The 17623-nt window shown below is 40.5% G+C and overlaps 1 non-coding gene across 1 annotated transcript; it reads right to left on the reverse strand.

Annotated features, from left to right (window-relative positions):
* Positions 1-17259: 17259 nt before the first annotated feature.
* LOC118489493 lies at positions 17260-17366 on the reverse strand. The gene has a single exon (XR_004887513.1). It is a non-coding gene; the product is annotated as a small nucleolar RNA R71 (small nucleolar RNA).
* Between the last annotated feature and the right edge of the window lie 257 nt (positions 17367-17623).

A 17623-nucleotide genomic window follows, 5' to 3' on the forward strand; every position in this document is an offset into this window, starting at 1 on the left:
ACCAATGCTGTCTTTTGGTATTAACTTGAAAAAAGCTTAGCTAAAGGTGAGTGTTAAAGTTTAATAATTATGTCTACATTAATTACATTAACAATTACCAGTGACACTTAATTAACATAATTTATTTTGAACGGCTCTTTGTTTAACATAATGATTGTTTGCTATTAATTTTTGTCGGTTTTTAAATAATTATCATCACTTCTGCATGCCTGCATTGAATGTTTACTTAAAACACTTGTAGATAAAGATTAACAGAAAACGAAAAGGCATTTAAAACATCAAGATTTATTTTGTAAACATAATTAAAGATTTAGGTTAAGTAGATAAAATGAAGAGGCGTTTAAAATATCGACATTGATGTTGAAAACATCAAGATTTAGGTTAAAGAGAAAAAAAAACTGTCATTTTAAATGTGAAGATTTATTTTGTTAACATCATAATTTAGGCTACTTTAAATGATTTAAAAAACTTCAAAAACATGAATAAATACATCAAATTATATAAACAACACAAGCAAAAAGTTACTTAATAGATCAACATTACACGAAAAATAGGACCAGAATAATTGTTCGGAACTTGCATATAAAATATGCAGAGAAAGTAGCAAAATTAAATTGTTCAACGATTAATACCAAAAAAACAAACACATAATCATAATAAAAATAACGTTCACTTCTCGACTTTGACATTCAGAAGCCTTCGTTTTGTTGAAGAAGAGTTTCCGTTTTCATCTTTTGAAACATCACTTGAACGTTTAGCAGCTTGAGGACTTGTGGCATCATCATTGGCAGCATCAATTGGGACTTCCGAGTCTTTGGTAAAAGAAAAGGCCTCCTATGCACAAACAAAAAATATCCTAACGCATAATAATGAAAAAAAATTATTATGAAAAGGATGTTTGAATTTAATAAAGAATTTACAACTTAATACCTTGAAACACGTAAAGGATCCAGATGCGGGTTCAGAATTGACATCTTCCACATCTTGTATTTTAACAACATGAGATAAAGTTAGATTTATTTAATCTAAAAAAGATAATTAGAAATTTGAATGATAATATTGATTACATTAGAATATAAGTTAACCTACTCGGCGGCATCATCTTGCAACATGATTTTTATTATTTCATTGTCATCACACAGCTTCAATACAGTATAAACATGATAGTTGGACGTCAGATTGTGTAACATTTGTGCTTGAAATCATTGTGAACAGTTCAGTTATCAATAAAACAATGTTATTTGATCCCAATGTTTGTTTGTTTGTTTATGTTTTACATTTTTTCATGTTTTGACTTTTGTTCAATTTTAAACTCTACATCGCTTTCTGGAGAATTATACGCAAACTGGTGCGTAAACGTACTCAGTTTGATGCGACAAATACTCCGGAACATCAACATATACTTAACATACCTTAAATAACCTTTACATAACTTAGAAATAAGTTTTGAAGGCTTTGGTATGGCAAAAACAAGTTAATTCGCTTACAGGGACTAAACTTGACAAACTGCGAAAGTATGCCAATTTGAACTGTAACAGACATCCTGGAACATGACCATAAGTTAAACACACCTTAAATATCCTTTATATAGCTTAGAAATAGGCTTCGAGGGGTTCGGTGTGCTAAAATAAACTTTTGGATCATTCAGGGACTAAAAGTGTCAAAAAGTGCATAAGTTTGCACTTTCGCGCATAACTTACGTTCTGAATACATCCGGACATCCAAAAATTTATGTAAGCATCATAATATTATGCCTTAGTGTTTGGAATGAGAAAAATCCATTCGTCGCGTCATTTGGATCGTTTTTCGCGCTTATGCGCATTCCGTCGTAATTAAGCGAACATCGCGATCGTACGGCCAAACGAACCGACATCCGGCATATTTTTGAGCATGTTTCATGTCCTCAATGTTTAAGCATCATTTTAGGGCCTTAAAGATGGCTTAACAGGCCTTAAACATGTCGGAAATGGCCTTTTTTAAACCACAACAGGGACCTAAACTGTCATTTTTGAAAGTTGCATGCAGATCAGACCACCCAGGCGGCCCGCGTAAGTCCAGGGTCACCCTTTACGCGGCCCGCGACCACCCCCCAGTATGCAGAAACTCGTTTTTCCAGCTTTTAGCAGCCCTTCAGCACCCCAAAGGGCAATGTCTCTTGCAAATCTCAGGGGTTGGGGTCACATTGTGATACCATAGCATTTTAACACTTGTACGAATGAGATTCAAGCACGTAAATCGATAAACGATCCTAACGGTCTTGCATATCCTATAAATACCGGCCCCCCTTTCTTGCAAAAACCCACAAATCTGATCAAAGAGCTCTAAGTTGATGCCATTGCTTCATACATGAGCTCCTGGATCAAGATTAGCTTTCGGGGACCCTTCGTAAGTGTTCTTTCATTCTTTTAACGCTTTTCAAGTCAGACAGTCAAGCTTTGTTTGAATTTCTGCATTGACCAGTTTATGGTCAACACGAAGTTCGTTTGAACTTCATAACGTGAGCGTGATCACGATGGTTATAGTCCATAGTGACTACACCTACTGATTACCACGTTATCTAGGCTCAGTGACGAGTCGTAGTTTCGGCCAAAATGCGTATTCTTGCGTATTTTGTTACCAAACTACTCATAGGTATCAAAACCGTTTATTTTGATACCAAACCTGTTTTCTAAACTTAGTTAAGCATGTTCTAACATGCTTAGCTCGTCACTTTTAGTATAGTGCTTATATAGGGTCGTAGGGTAAGCGATCTAAACAATCGTTTATACTTTCGAACCCAACCCATTTGGTCGATCATTAGGATCCGACCAAACACATTAGGTGACCATAGTTGTATAGGGAATAACCTTCCGAGGTTATACCTTGTGGTCACGACGTTAGGCGTTCCAAACGCGTTTTACGCGAACGACGCGTTAAGGTAACATAAGCTACCTAAACGGGTCGTAATGGGTCGTAAGCACTTAGGTTAAGTTTCATTTTAGTATGTGGGCTTTGTTAAACCATATTACACGAGTCTCCATACTCGTTTGGTTTACGAACCCGCATCCTATCCAATCCTCCGATTTAGGTCCGGTATATTAACATAGTTACCTATATTAGGTGCCGTTTGATATCCGTGATCTCTAGCATTATTTGGTTGTTATACAAGGCTTCATTGTATGCGTTAACTTACCACATAAATGTTTGTATCAATGTAACATGCAATTACTTTGCAAAACATAACTTTTTGATTTATTCAGAATACTTTGTTTTGTACATTTCTACATTTGTATTATGTGATAATACTTTACTTACAATACATAATATTTGTTACACATTACTTGACTACATTTGGACTTCTTAACATTTGACTTGGTTTATACGAGGACTTTTTGACAATTGGTTTAAACATGGATTTTATACATTGGTGGTTTGTTGAAGTGATTTAAGTAACGAGACGTGTGTAATATGATACAAGTATGGTGGATACGCCGTTGGTACTTCCTATACATAAGTGTTTGTATGGTGTTACATATCGTAGCGTTATTTGAATCATTTCAATTTAGACAAATAACATTTTATACAAATAACATATCTTCCACAAGACATTGCTTTATAAACAATTTCTTTTACCCAACTCATTTTACTTGGTTATTTATTTAACCATGTATTACTCTTTTACGTACACATATCATCTGATCTTATCACTTTTCAAATGATTTACAAAACAAAACAATTTACAAGGTTCATGATTGAATTTTATTAAACATTTCTAAATCTTAAGTCATGAATCCTATATTCGCAAAACCTATGTATCTCACAGGCATTTTTATGCTGATGTACCTATTTTCACATGTGTTTTCAGGAGCTTTTGCGTAGGATGATGATCATGACACTAGGGCGGACCTGTGCCTTAGAGACTTAAAAATGAAGATAAAATAGTTTAACTATGTTATGCACTCTTTATTTCCTGTGTTTGAGACAATGTAACACTCTTGTTGATAAATAAAATATAACTTTGTATGACATGGTTGTGAAACAATTAATTCTGTTACAACACTCCCCGACGTTTTCCGCCACGTTTGGTTGTCCCACGTGGTCGGGGTGTGACAGACTGAAAGTTGAAATTTCAATTTTGAAAATGTATCTCTTCCCAACCAACTGTTTAACTTACCTTGGGCAGACATTTTCCTCTCCATCCTAAGAGTAATAATTGAGTATTATTATTTTTTATTATATATTAAAAAAATAAATTTTACAAACACACCCTAAGCTGTTGATCATGTATATCACGAGCAGACCTCCCTATAACTTTGGAAACATCCTTGTCAAACATAACAAAAGATATAGTGCCAGTTGCATCTTGAACCCTCACACGTATCTTGTATCTAGAATTACAAAAATTATAATAAAACTAATAAATTAAAACATATGATTTTAAACATATGTTGAAATGAACATAATATCAGAATAAGGGTGCCTAAGGATAGTTGTTAGAGAACGGATTTTACACTTAGGACAGTAAAGTACACCAACATCAGATGCAGCGTCATCTGCATCTATATCATCAAGGCCACCAGCATGATCAGAAGCAGGAATCACCTTCTTGCTACACTTGGAACACCCAACATAAAACCATCCAAAATCTTCCTCAACGGACCTTATAGTACCAAGAACAACAAAGACATATTCCTGCAAATAAAGTATTGTTTAACTTGAATTCTAGAACATAAATACTACAAAAAAAAAAAATAAACAACGATGACTTACAACGCCGACATCCCAAATCTCGTCGACAAACTTTCTCTCGTACTTCTTCAGGAATTCTTCACCAGAAGAGTAAACAGTTTGACTGGACAACGAAGCTGGTGTAATCTGTGAAGATCCTTCAACTTGGCCACCTTCAATAAGCCTAAGAAAACAGTAAACAATCATTGAAAATAATAAGTGGAATGATACTAATTATAAATAAAACAGTAATTATAAATCTTTAAAAGCTGTCTAATGTAAATGGAGATAAAGATTGACTGACCTATTCCTGAAACTTGTAATTTCCTCAATATCATCATTGATAAACAAATGACTACCAAAAAATGCATTTTGAATATTTGGCTGCCTACAAAAGTAAAGGGAAAACATCTTTAAACTTTCGGAGTAATATTTAAGAAATTAATATATACTATGATAGATGATAAATGATGGTTATAGAGTACCTCTCCAATTCTTAACTTTAGCAAATTGAATTAGAACAATGACAACGGCATCACATGAATAACCTTGAATAAAAGTGGAAAATTGTTGTGCAAAATTATCCCACAAAGTGCAACCAATGGTGTCTCCACTAACAACAGAACAAAAGGATGTAAGAAAACATAAAGGCAAATAAAACAGATACAAACATAAGAATAAACCTAAAAGGTATGCAACTTCATACGTAAAGTTAACAATCTCAAAACTTATCCTCTTGCTTTCCTTTCCAGAACGATTAAAAACTTCCATATCGGTAGTAGATACAACATAACCGATCACATCTAAAAAGGCAAAACACAAAGATAACTAACATTAACGCATCAACAATAAAATAAAGGAGCAAGTATATTTAGTTACGTGAAATAAAAAAAAAACTAACCCGCTGTTGATTCAACTTCAACCTCACGATTTATAATCTCATGTAGGTCAACAAACTGAAAACCATATAAAGGTCCGTCGAAATTCTCACAACGTTTGACATTGGTATGACAGTAGAATATGAGCTTATAGGAATGCTTGATTACAGGAAACTTGTCATTCATCTCACCAACACCAAACTTGCTGAGAAGCACCACACTACCCTCCTCAAGCGGGTTTTCAAACACACACATCAACACCTTCTTTACGGTGGCCTGAATCTTATCACCCTAATTAAAACAGAAAATAAAAAAACATAAACATAAAATCTTCTATAAATAAATACAAATAAAAACATAAGAATTTGTATTATCCAGAATACCTTTTCGTCCATCAAAATCATGTCAATCTGATACGCTTGCTTCCACAAACGTAATACTCCCACCTTCAACTTCCATGTATCTTACTCGGTAGATATTTGATGAATATAACAGCAGGAATCGTTAGACATTGTTGGATGGTTGCAATGACAAATACAGGAGATCGGAAATATACGAAAGAGGTAAAACGGCAAAGAGGAATATGAAATCTGATTATGATGTTGAGTATTTAAAGACTATCTTGTATATTATGTGACAACCCTCACTAAACCAGGTATCCGTACGGTTTAATTAATAATTAATTGCTGTTTAATTACTGTGCTTAACTGAAATTACTGACGAACTGCTACTTGATTTCTAGTACTTGTATATTCCTGCATCATACTTTGATTGCCGTCACTACATTATTTACAAGTTGAACCTTAGTGACAAACATGATGCACTAAAGCACAATAGCATTAGAACGGATAACCTATTAAACATGCTGATAAAGCCAGCATCAGGTAGACACTGCCTCTAAGGGCCTGTATGAGCCAGAAATATTTTACTACACCCATAGTGAGTGTAGGGATACAAGGGTTGTAGAACTGCGTCTCTAGGAATAAGATATAATGATTGGATGTGCCTAAAACGTACTCTAAGCACGAAACACAGCACTTTTATTAACATACTAGCTTCTGGCTAACTAATAAAGTGCCAAAACATGGGGAAGTATTCCTGACACTTTTGGAAATAAATTGTGTCACTAAAAATATTATTAACGACGCTTAAAAGCTTACTTAAGCACTTTAACGGATTACCATCCAACCAAACAACCGGACTAAACCCGGAACATGAAAATATGGCCAATAATATTATTGATCTTTTTCTGAGTCAGTTAGGGTCCCTGATTACCCTAACACCCGCGTTAAAACACAACATGTAACTAACTAAGTTAACCCCTAATCTAACTTAGTTAATCTAACTAAACTCTAACTAAACACTTGAAATCGAACTAGATACCCCCCCCCCCCATGTAACCGGCCCCAACTAAGGGGGAACACACATGGTACAAGCTTGAATATTTTATTTAATTTTGCTCCATATCTAGTAGACATATGGACTTGTGGACTAAACACTCCCTAATTGCCTATAAGTAACTTGAGGTTACACATGAGATTACACACACTTCACAATCACCAAACTCTTTCTCTCCTCTCCCATTCACTCTTGGCCGAACCCCCTCCCTCTCCTACATCCATTTTTCGATCTTGTTCAATCCATTCCAACATCACACAAGTGTTCAAGGTCACGTATTAGGAGTCTTGGAGCAAACGGAAGCGGAAGGACCTCGTTATCTTGCTTTTATCCACCACATTTTCGCCTAGATTCTTCCCTAGCCCCGAGCTAGAGGTATAATGCTTAAAACTCATTCTCGAACATATCTAAGGTGGTTAATAAGATTTGTAACGGTTAAAATGCGGAAACTTATCTTTTGAATCTTTAAAGTTTACTAAAACATGAATCTTGTTGGTTAAAAGATCATAAGTTGTGTAAAAGTTGTAGTATTTGAAAGTGGTGATTATTTAGGCCCGATCTACGTTGTGGTGGCTCGGATCATCGTTTAACCCGACTTTGTTAAGATCATAAATCTTGACATAAGCTTATTTCTATCGGTACAAGGGTTAAAAGGTGAAACTCTACCACACGAGAAACATGAACTTGTGTAAAGGTATTTTTACTTGAAAAATAGTATTTAAAACTAGCGGATCTACGTATCTGCAAGTGGTATTTTCGTAGAACCAAGTGTCGAGAAAATCATGATTTATAAAAGTCGGATGACACACTAACAAATATGATTTTTACAAACCACAAGTGTATAAACACTTGTGAAATGAAAAGTTTCGACAAAATAACAATCTTTGAGAAAGATGACGGGAAGTTGTAAAGGATGATTTATTCTAAAAATGAGGTTTTTACGGGATTAAGTTATTTTACACATAGATCCACAAAATATAACGGGATCTACACTATAGTTTTCGGAAAAACCACAAGTTCATGTGATTATGCGATTTTACATACTTGTCGACTAGTTTGATGTGTCGGAAATTGATTGATTGATTAAGGAAGTGTTGAAATGATTTTGTAAAAGAAAATGATACGCTAGAAAGCGTGGCCACCTCCAGTTACAGAGGAAACTCTGGCGAAATTTTTCTAAAACCTAACACTTAGAATTATTTACAAGTGTTAGAATTATTTTTGATATGTTTTCAAAATATATTTCACCACGACTTTATTTACAAATATTCGGAGGTGGGATTTTCACAAAACTAAACGTGATAAGTATATATTTTGTAAATATATTTTTCACCACACTGTTTATGATTATTTTGTGAAAATACATAAATATTATTTTTAGAGTAAAAATAATATTTCGAACGATAACAGCCCCAAAATAATACAAACGCTTACACGACAAACATATAAGTTACAACGGTAATTACTATTACCACACGATTACTAAAACGTAACTTACGCATTACGGAAATATTCATGAACGCGTATCTTGTCGACGCATTATTTTGGAAATATTATGTGAAGTGAAAATATAATATTTTTGAGAAAAATATTTATATTTTGGAAGTAGAAGTAAAAATATATTAAGTGGGACTTAGTGATATAATACAAATACACATGTATTAAATCCCCCATCCTTGGGAAGGAGATTAACTACCAAGTACATGCAAAATATAAACACGGAATAGTTGTCTAACTATTTCCCAAAAACCTAAACTATAAAGCTAAGGCACGGCCATCCGTCTAATAGAGTTAGCACATGTAGGTCGTTGCACAGCTGCCTGACATTCGGAGTACTTGGTATAGCGACGCACTGACTGTGAGTTCATGTCCCCCTTTTCTCTTAACTGTTTTCAGTTTTCTAAACTGCGGGGGTGAAATACATGTTACATTGGTTATGAATACTTTATACATGGTATGGTTAGCGTAAGGAGGTTTGTTACTTAGATCATGTGAGTGGGTAGGCGGAAACTTGAGGCCATTAATCCTCATGGTAGGACCGAGGGACAGGAGCGGTAGATCTATCTGGGTGTAGCGAGCCCAGCCCCAGGTCCAGCATAACGGACCTCGGGGTGACTTAGTGCCCGACGCATAAATCCGCTAGGTTTGAGTCTTCCTACTTGCACTTCACACATATCAATGGCCTTGCAAACCATTGGTGATCTCTTTTTCCTTATTTGCTACATACCAGGGTTTTTGATAAATACAAAGGTTTATTTACTCACTTACACATGAACTCGCTCAACATTATTGTTGATTTTTCAACTTACATGTATTTCAGGGAATTAAAGATCTGGCACGGTATGGCATGTTCTTCCCGCTGCATTAGTCACCGAGGTCATCCAGGGTTTGGGGAATGTGACTCTTTCCTGGACAAGTCACAGTCCTTGAATCATGTCTATGTTATGTTTGGGTTTGTAATGTTTGAACAAGTTTATGGTTGATAGGGTGTTAACCCGTTAAGACAATGTTATGGTATTTTCATTTTAATGGATGATCTTGCATATTTTTAATTCATATAGCTTGGTTATGATTAAGCTATGGTATTAAGAAGTCACACCAAATTAACCACGCTTCCACAAAGCCATGGTGTGACAGCTTGGTATCAGAGCTCTGATCATAGCGAACTAGGATTCCTTCTCGAGTCTAGACTATGATCACTAGGGCTCTCACGAAAACATTTTTACTGCATACCACTTAAGTCCAGATCCAAAACCTTTTTATAAACAAATGTTGAGCGCATTTTATTTATTATTTTTAAGCTCAGTCTGGGAGGCTGAGGCTCGGTCTGGGAGACTGAGGCTCGGTCTGGGAGGCCGAGGCTCGATCTAATGGATCGAGGTAGTTGTCTAGTGGGACTAGGGAGTCAGTCTGGGAGGCTGGGAAGCTAGTGGGACTAGGAGAATTATGTGATATTTTACTTGGTAACTTATGTGATTACCTGATTAACTGATTATTGGTGTTTATGTTACTGACATTATGAGTCACCTGTGCCATGCGACGTGTTTATGCGTATGTGACTCGGACACCACCGGACCCCTACCTATCGTATCTGATGACCTTCCATCGTCGGAGCATGAGGTGCATACATCTGATTCCACCAGCACGGACGACGACGACTTCCAGCCCTTCGCACTACCCGAGGGTGCTGATGAGCCTGCGGATGGCCCCCCTGCTGAGTACTTACCTCTAGTTGTGATTCCGGCTCCTATTCCTTTAGCTGTCTATCCCGCATATGACTTACTACTCGACGCCGAGGCTGACGGCGATATCGATCTGTTTGAGGACGAGCCTATAGAGGATGAGATCCCGGACGCAGCCCTACTTCCCGCTGGCGATCTTCTGATGATCGCTGATGCCCCTGCCGAGGACTCACCCGCACATTCACCGGTCCCAGACTCCTTTGAGTCTGTGGCATCCGCACCTTCTCACGAGGTGAGCGCACAACACTTTGCACACGATTCGGATCCTGACCAGGCATCCTCTGCTGCACCTATTCCTAGCTTCGCATTTGACCATGATGATATAGAGGATTCTGATCCCATTTTTCCTCCGGGATTCGACCCGGATCATGATATTGAGTTTATCCCGATGGACCAGCCCATGGAGGATCCCGCCGATCCAGTTGATCCTATTGATCCCGATTTTGATTTCGAGATGGCTTTTGATGACCATGAGCCTGCCTTGGCTCCTGAGCAGGCAGCTGCTCTATATCCTATGCCCGAGCATGACCCCGTACATGCTGGCATCCCAGTTGAGCCTGTTCTAGCTGACCCGCCCGTTGATGATCATCTGGAGGGTGATCATGTTGTTGCTGTCGATCCTGTTGTTCCTCCACCTTTTGTTGCTGATATACCTGTTGACCATCCTGTTGATCACGTTGCACCAGTTGATCCTGTCGTTGCTCCCCCATTTGATCCCGTTCCACTTGAGCCTGAGCACGCACTGTTTGCAGACCACATGGATCCACCGGATGAGCATGCACAGCACGGTTGGATACCTGCTGATGAGCACGTTCCACCTTTGCCCCCTCAGATCCCTGTTACACGACCTGTTGATTTCACTTTTCAGGTTCCTCAGTTCGTACCTCCAGCGAGGCCTGGAGAGGGCTCTTCAGCCCATCCTTTTGGGCACGTACCGATGTCTATTCCCTTCATGCCCCAGATGTCATCTGTTCCACCCTCTACTTCACCGATTCATGTGGCACCATTTGACCCCACCAGTGAGCCTTTACTTTGGTCGACACCAGCAGTCATGCCACCTACTGATCCTTACCATCCATTTCATGTGGGACACACTATAGAGGATGTTTTGATGTCCTTCGTTCATCAGCACGAGTCACACACGCAGCGTCTCCAGGAGCTCGAGAGAGCTCAGCTGCCACCATGTTCATGGCATGGTCAGATACACTCTCCTCTTCAGCCATGTCGATCATTACCCCCAGATTTTGCTACTCGTCTCTTTACACTAGAGCAGCAGGTTGCCTCTGTCATTCGCACTCAGCAGGCTATGGAGGAGGACTGGCTTCAGCTACGCCGCTTGCTTTACACTTACTTTCCCCCTCCTCCACCGCCATCTGTATAGAGCTCATCAGTACTGCTTGTGTAGACGTTGGTGAGAGGACCGCGATTGCTTTTGATTGCATAGCATTTTGGAGACTACATGATGATACTGACTTTTGACACATACTTGATGTATTTGATGTATTTAACACTGATTTGATATAGCTTTTGGACAGGGGTGATGTAGCCCCTAGTTGATTGATGATTGTATGACACAGTGATGTACTGATACACTTACATTGTGGTCTCGATATATATGACAATCGCAGTATTCTCATCATATTTGATTCGCTTGATTGCTTATTTATATTTTTATGACATGGGATGTTGTGTGTATATTTTTATGACATCGGATGTTGTGTGTATAATATTTGTGACATGGGATGTTGTGTGATTAGTATTTGTGAAGTATTGATAACATGAGATGTTATGTGCTATTACTATTACTATATACGTACGCGTTACTATGGCCTGATCGACGTAAACACATCTTTAGAAGATGCCGCCAAGACGTCAACCTCAGCCAATGCCTACGACTCAGGACGAACTACAGCAAGTCATTGCTGCAGCTATTGCTCAATATGCTGCCTCTCAAGGAGGAATGAGTGGAAGCAACTCTGGCAACACGGGCAACAACAACAATCCACCTCATGGTAACCCTAAGTCATTAAGACATACCATGACCTAAATGGATTTCCTTAGCAGGAATGCTAATGCCAATCATGTGTTATAATGTATGTGCAGGGTGCACCTACAAGCAGTTCTTAGACTGCAAGCCCGTAAACTTTGATGGCACAGGAGGTGCAGTCGCTTTTGTCCGCTGGGCTGAGAAAACCGAATCCGTACTTCGCATGAGCAAATGCGCGCTGGATCAACAAGTCACTTATATCTCAGGGCTATTTTTGGATGGAGCCCTATCATGGTGGAATCTACAAGTCCAGACACTTGGCGAAGCTGCTGCTTACGCGCTGACTTGGGCTGAGCTGAAAGAACTCATGCGCAAGAAGTACTGTTCTCGCGCTGAAATTCAGAGATTGGAGACCGAGTTCTGGCATCTAAAAATGGAAGGTCCTAAGATAGCTGAGTATGTTCAGAGGTTCCACGACTTGTCGCATGTGGTACCCTACATGGTCACACCTGAGTTCAAGAGAATTGAACGCTTCATTTGGGGATTAGCTCCTCAAATCATCAGCATGGTGACCTCCTCCAAACCTGCAACTATCATTGAAGCCATTGATTTGAGTGTGGCTCTCACCGAGGAGGCAATTCGTTTGAACAAGTTTGATGAAGCGGAGCCTAAGAAGAAGGAGACTCATGTGGAGTCGTCAGGTGGTAACAAACGAAAGTTTTCGAACTTCAAGCAGGGCACCGGAGTGGTGGTTAAGAAAGGAGAGCAGAACGCGCCAGCTCAGGATACAGCTGGTGGTAGGAAGAAAGGAAAGGGATATATGGGTGCACAACCCAAGTGCAACTCATGCCAACGACATCACTCTGGTCATTGCAGGCTAAGAGTTTGTGAATCATGTGGGAAGACTGGTCATACGAAGGATTTTTGTTGGGCTAGTGCTGGCCGGGGAGGCCAAGGAGGATCTGGGAATAGGAATAATCGTGGTGGTAATGGGAACCGCCCCCAAGGAAACCATGGAGGCGATGGGAATCGGGTCAATCATGCAAACCAAGCGGGCGCCATGAATCGAAATCAGGGAAACAATCAAGCTGGAAACGTTGGTGGAAATGGGCAGAGACCCGGATGCTTTAACTGCGGCGACATTGGGCATTACAAAAGGAATTGCCCGGAATTAAACCAAGCTCGCGGAAGGGTTTTCAACATAGAAGCAAGGGAAGCGCGCCAGGATCCCAATGTTGTCACTGGTACGTTCCCTGTAAACCAACGCTATGCATCCGTTTTATTTGATACTGGCGCCGATTATAGCTTCGTATCGTTAGAATTTAAGAATATGCTTGGTTTAGCCGCTAGTAAGTTAGATACTCCATACTCGATCGAATTAGCAAATGGGAAGTTAGTAAAAGCTAATGAGGTGATTCGAGGTTGCGTAATCGAGTTGGGAGAGCACGAGTTCGCTCTAGATCTACTACCAGTCCAGTTGGGAAGCTTCGACGTGGTAGTAGGGATGGATTGGTTATCGAGTAACAAGGCTGAGATAGTTTGTCATGAGAAGGTCGTTCGTATCCCGACCAAGGATGGTGAGACCATTGTCGTTCACGGAGAGAAGCGTGAGACGCCGTTAAGGATTATTAGCTGCCTGAAGGCAAGAAAGTGTTTGCAGAAGGGATGTGCTGCCTTTCTGGCACACATTGTAGATAAGAAGGCTGCTGAGCCAAAGATCGAAGACATCCCTGTCGTGAGGGAATACCCAGAAGTCTTTCCAGAAGATTTGCCTGGATTGCCGCCTCAGAGGCAAGTGGAGTTTCGCATCGATTTAGTTCCAGGCGCCGCGCCTGTGGCTAAGGCACCCTACAGACTTGCTCCGTCTGAGATGCAAGAACTGTCGACACAACTTCAAGAGTTGTTAGACAAGGGATTTATCCGACCGAGCTTCTCGCCTTGGGGAGCTCCAGTTTTGTTTGTCAAGAAGAAGGACGGTAGTTTCCGCATGTGTATTGATTACAGAGAGTTGAACAAGCTGACGATCAAGAATAGGTATCCCCTGCCAAGAATCGATGATCTGTTTGACCAACTTCAAGGTTCAAGCTTCTATTCAAAGATCGATCTTCGATCCGGATACCATCAGCTACGGATACAGGAAGAAAGTATCCCAAAGACAGCCTTCAGAACTCGATATGGACACTACGAGTTTCTCGTTATGCCGTTTGGTCTGACAAACGCACCTGCAGTGTTCATGGATTTGATGAATCGAGTTTGTAAGTCGTACTTGGATAAGTTCGTGATTGTATTCATCGATGATATTTTGATTTATTCAAAGACGAAGGCTGAGCACGAGCAGCATTTAAGAGCCATTCTTGAGCTGCTAAAGAAAGAACAGCTATACGCCAAATTCTCTAAGTGCGAGTTTTGGCTACGAGAAGTGCAATTCCTTGGGCACGTGGTAAATGGAGATGGAATCCACGTGGATCCAACCAAGATTGAGGCGATCAAGGATTGGGAAACGCCAAAGACGCCAACCGAGATCCGGCAATTCTTGGGTTTGGCTGGCTATTATCGAAGGTTCATCGAGAATTTTTCAAAGATCGCCCAACCATTGACGCTCCTCACTCAGAAGGACAAGAAGTTTGATTGGGGAATCAAACAGGAGGAAGCATTTCAGATATTGAAGGATAAGCTTTGCAACGCGCCAATCTTAGCTCTACCGGAAGGTACAGATGATTTTGTGGTATACTGCGACGCATCGCGTCAAGGTTTGGGTTGTGTGTTGATGCAACGCCAAAAGGTTATTGCCTACGCATCACGCCAGCTGAAGGTACATGAAAAGAACTATACCACACATGATTTGGAGCTAGGCGCAGTAGTTTTTGCTTTAAAGATCTGGAGACACTACCTTTATGGTACGAAGTGCACAATCTTCACAGATCACAAGAGCCTCCAACATATATTCAACCCGAAGGAGTTGAACATGAGGCAAAGACGATGGGTAGAACTGTTGAATGACTACGACTGCGAGATTAAGTATCATCCAGGGAAGGCGAATGTGGTCGCCGATGCCCTAAGTCGAAAAGAGAGGATCAAGCCCAGAAGGGTTAGGGCTTTGGAGATGATCATTCAAACCGATCTTTCTTTGCGCATTCGTGCCGCGCAGAAAGAAGCTATTAAGGAAAGAAACCTTGAAGAAGAGTATCTCCGTGGGATGGAGAAATTATTGGTACCAAACAGGGAAGGAACGTTGTGTTTTGAGAAAAGGATTTGGGTTCCTTTGTTTGGAGGTTTAAGAAAGGTTATTTTTGATGAAGCTCACAAGTCGCGGTACTCTATCCATCCTGGAGCGGATAAGATGTACCAGGATCTTAAAGATTATTACTGGTGGCGTAGGATGAAAGGCGATGTGGCTGTTTACGTGAGCAAATGTTTAACATGCGCCAAGGTTAAGGCGGAATACCAGAAGCCTTCGGGACTTCTGCAGCAACCAGAGATTCCCAAGTGGAAGTGGGAACAAATCTCTATGGATTTTATTACGAAGTTGCCAAGAACGCCAAGAGGCCATGACACTATTTGGGTAATAGTGGATCGCTTAACGAAGTCAGCACACTTCCTACCTATCCGAGAGAAGGATAATACGAGCAAACTGGCCGAAATCTACATGAGAGAGATAGTTACACGCCATGGAGTACCTCTCTCGATTATCTCTGATAGAGACGGAAGATTCGTGTCAAGGATATGGCAATCCTTCCAGGAAGCTTTTGGCTCAAAGTTGAATCTGAGCACTGCGTTTCACCCACAGACCGACGGTCAAAGCGAGCGGACGATTCAGACATTGGAGGACATGCTGAGAGCATGTGTGATGGATTTGGGCGGTAGCTGGGATAAACATTTGCCTTTGGTTGAATTCTCATACAACAACAACTACCACACCAGTATTGGTGCCGCGCCATTCGAAGCTTTATATGGACGCAGGTGCAGATCACCGCTTTGTTGGGCTGACGCAGGTGATAGACAGTTGGTTGGTCCTGAAGTGGTACAGGAAACCACAGATAAGATCGCACAGATACGAGATCGCATCAGCGTGGCTCGTGACCGGCAGAAAGCCTACGCAGATCGAAGCAGGAAACCTCTCGAGTTCGAGGTTGGTGATATGGTTTTGTTGAAGGTATCACCCTGGAAGGGTGTGGCACGCTTTGGGAAACGTGGAAAGTTGAACCCGACGTATATTGGACCGTTCAAGATCTTGGAGAGAATCGGGTTAGTAGCTTACAAGTTGGATTTACCTGCCGAACTGAATGGTGTTCACGATACATTCCATGTATCCAATCTGAAGAGAAGTCCAACTCAAGATACCGTTGCCATTCCTACCGACGAAATTCATGTTGATGACACGCTCCATTTCGTTGAAGAACCTATCGAGGTCACGGATTGGAAAGTTAACAAGACCCGACGGGGCCGTGTCCAACTTTCCAGTAACAGGGATCCGGAAAACAATCGTTGTATCTCCGACCACGGACCGTGTTCACTGAGCACGGGGCCGTGGTGAACTTTCTGACCAACATTCTTTTCTGTTTTTATTTCAGGGCTTGGAACCAACCGCCACATCTGAACTTTCTACGTAGTGTATGAGCTCCAGTTCTAATAAAGACATAAAAGAATCTCTAGAAGAACTCGAACGCTTTCTCAGAAAAAGACTTAAAGCTAAAAACCAAGAGAAAGTTTCGGGGGACCCACTTCCAATGGCGGACCAACGTACCCTCATGGATTACCTACGACCCACCGTAGGTAATCTCGGCGCCGCTATCAATGCACCGAATGTCGAAGTCAATAACTTCGAACTTCGGCCACATTTGATACAAATGCTTCAAAACTCCGCAACCTTCCATGGGCTTGCGGACGAGGATCCCCATCTACATATTACTAATTTCTTAGAAATATGTGATACTTTCCGGATCAATGGAGCATCAAATGACGTCATCCGCCTCCGAATGTTTCCTTTTTCACTAAATGACGTCATCCGCCTCCGAATGTTTCCTTTTTCCCTCCCGCTAAAACGGCTAAATTAATGACTGAAATTAATACATATGCACAAGAGGACGGGGAATCCTTATATGAAACTTGGGAAAGGTTCAAGGAGCTAGTGCGAAAGTGTCCTCATCACGGTCTTGCGATATGGCAACAAGTATCCACTTTCTATAATGGGTTGTGGCCACACACAAGACAAACACTTGACTCTAGCTCCGGGGTACTTTTAGGTAACCGCCGCCCACATGAAATATACAATCAAATTGAGGAAATTGCTCAAAACAATTTTCAGTGGCACACTCCCCGAGGTAATAAATCTATTGCCCTGGGTGCCCATAAGGTTGATGAAAGCACTTCTTTACAAGCCCAAATCGAGGCCCTTTCTACAAAAATTAAAA

This window comes from Helianthus annuus, chromosome 17 (assembly GCF_002127325.2).
Source record: "Helianthus annuus cultivar XRQ/B chromosome 17, HanXRQr2.0-SUNRISE, whole genome shotgun sequence".
Classification (NCBI taxonomy): Eukaryota; Viridiplantae; Streptophyta; class Magnoliopsida; order Asterales; family Asteraceae; genus Helianthus; species Helianthus annuus.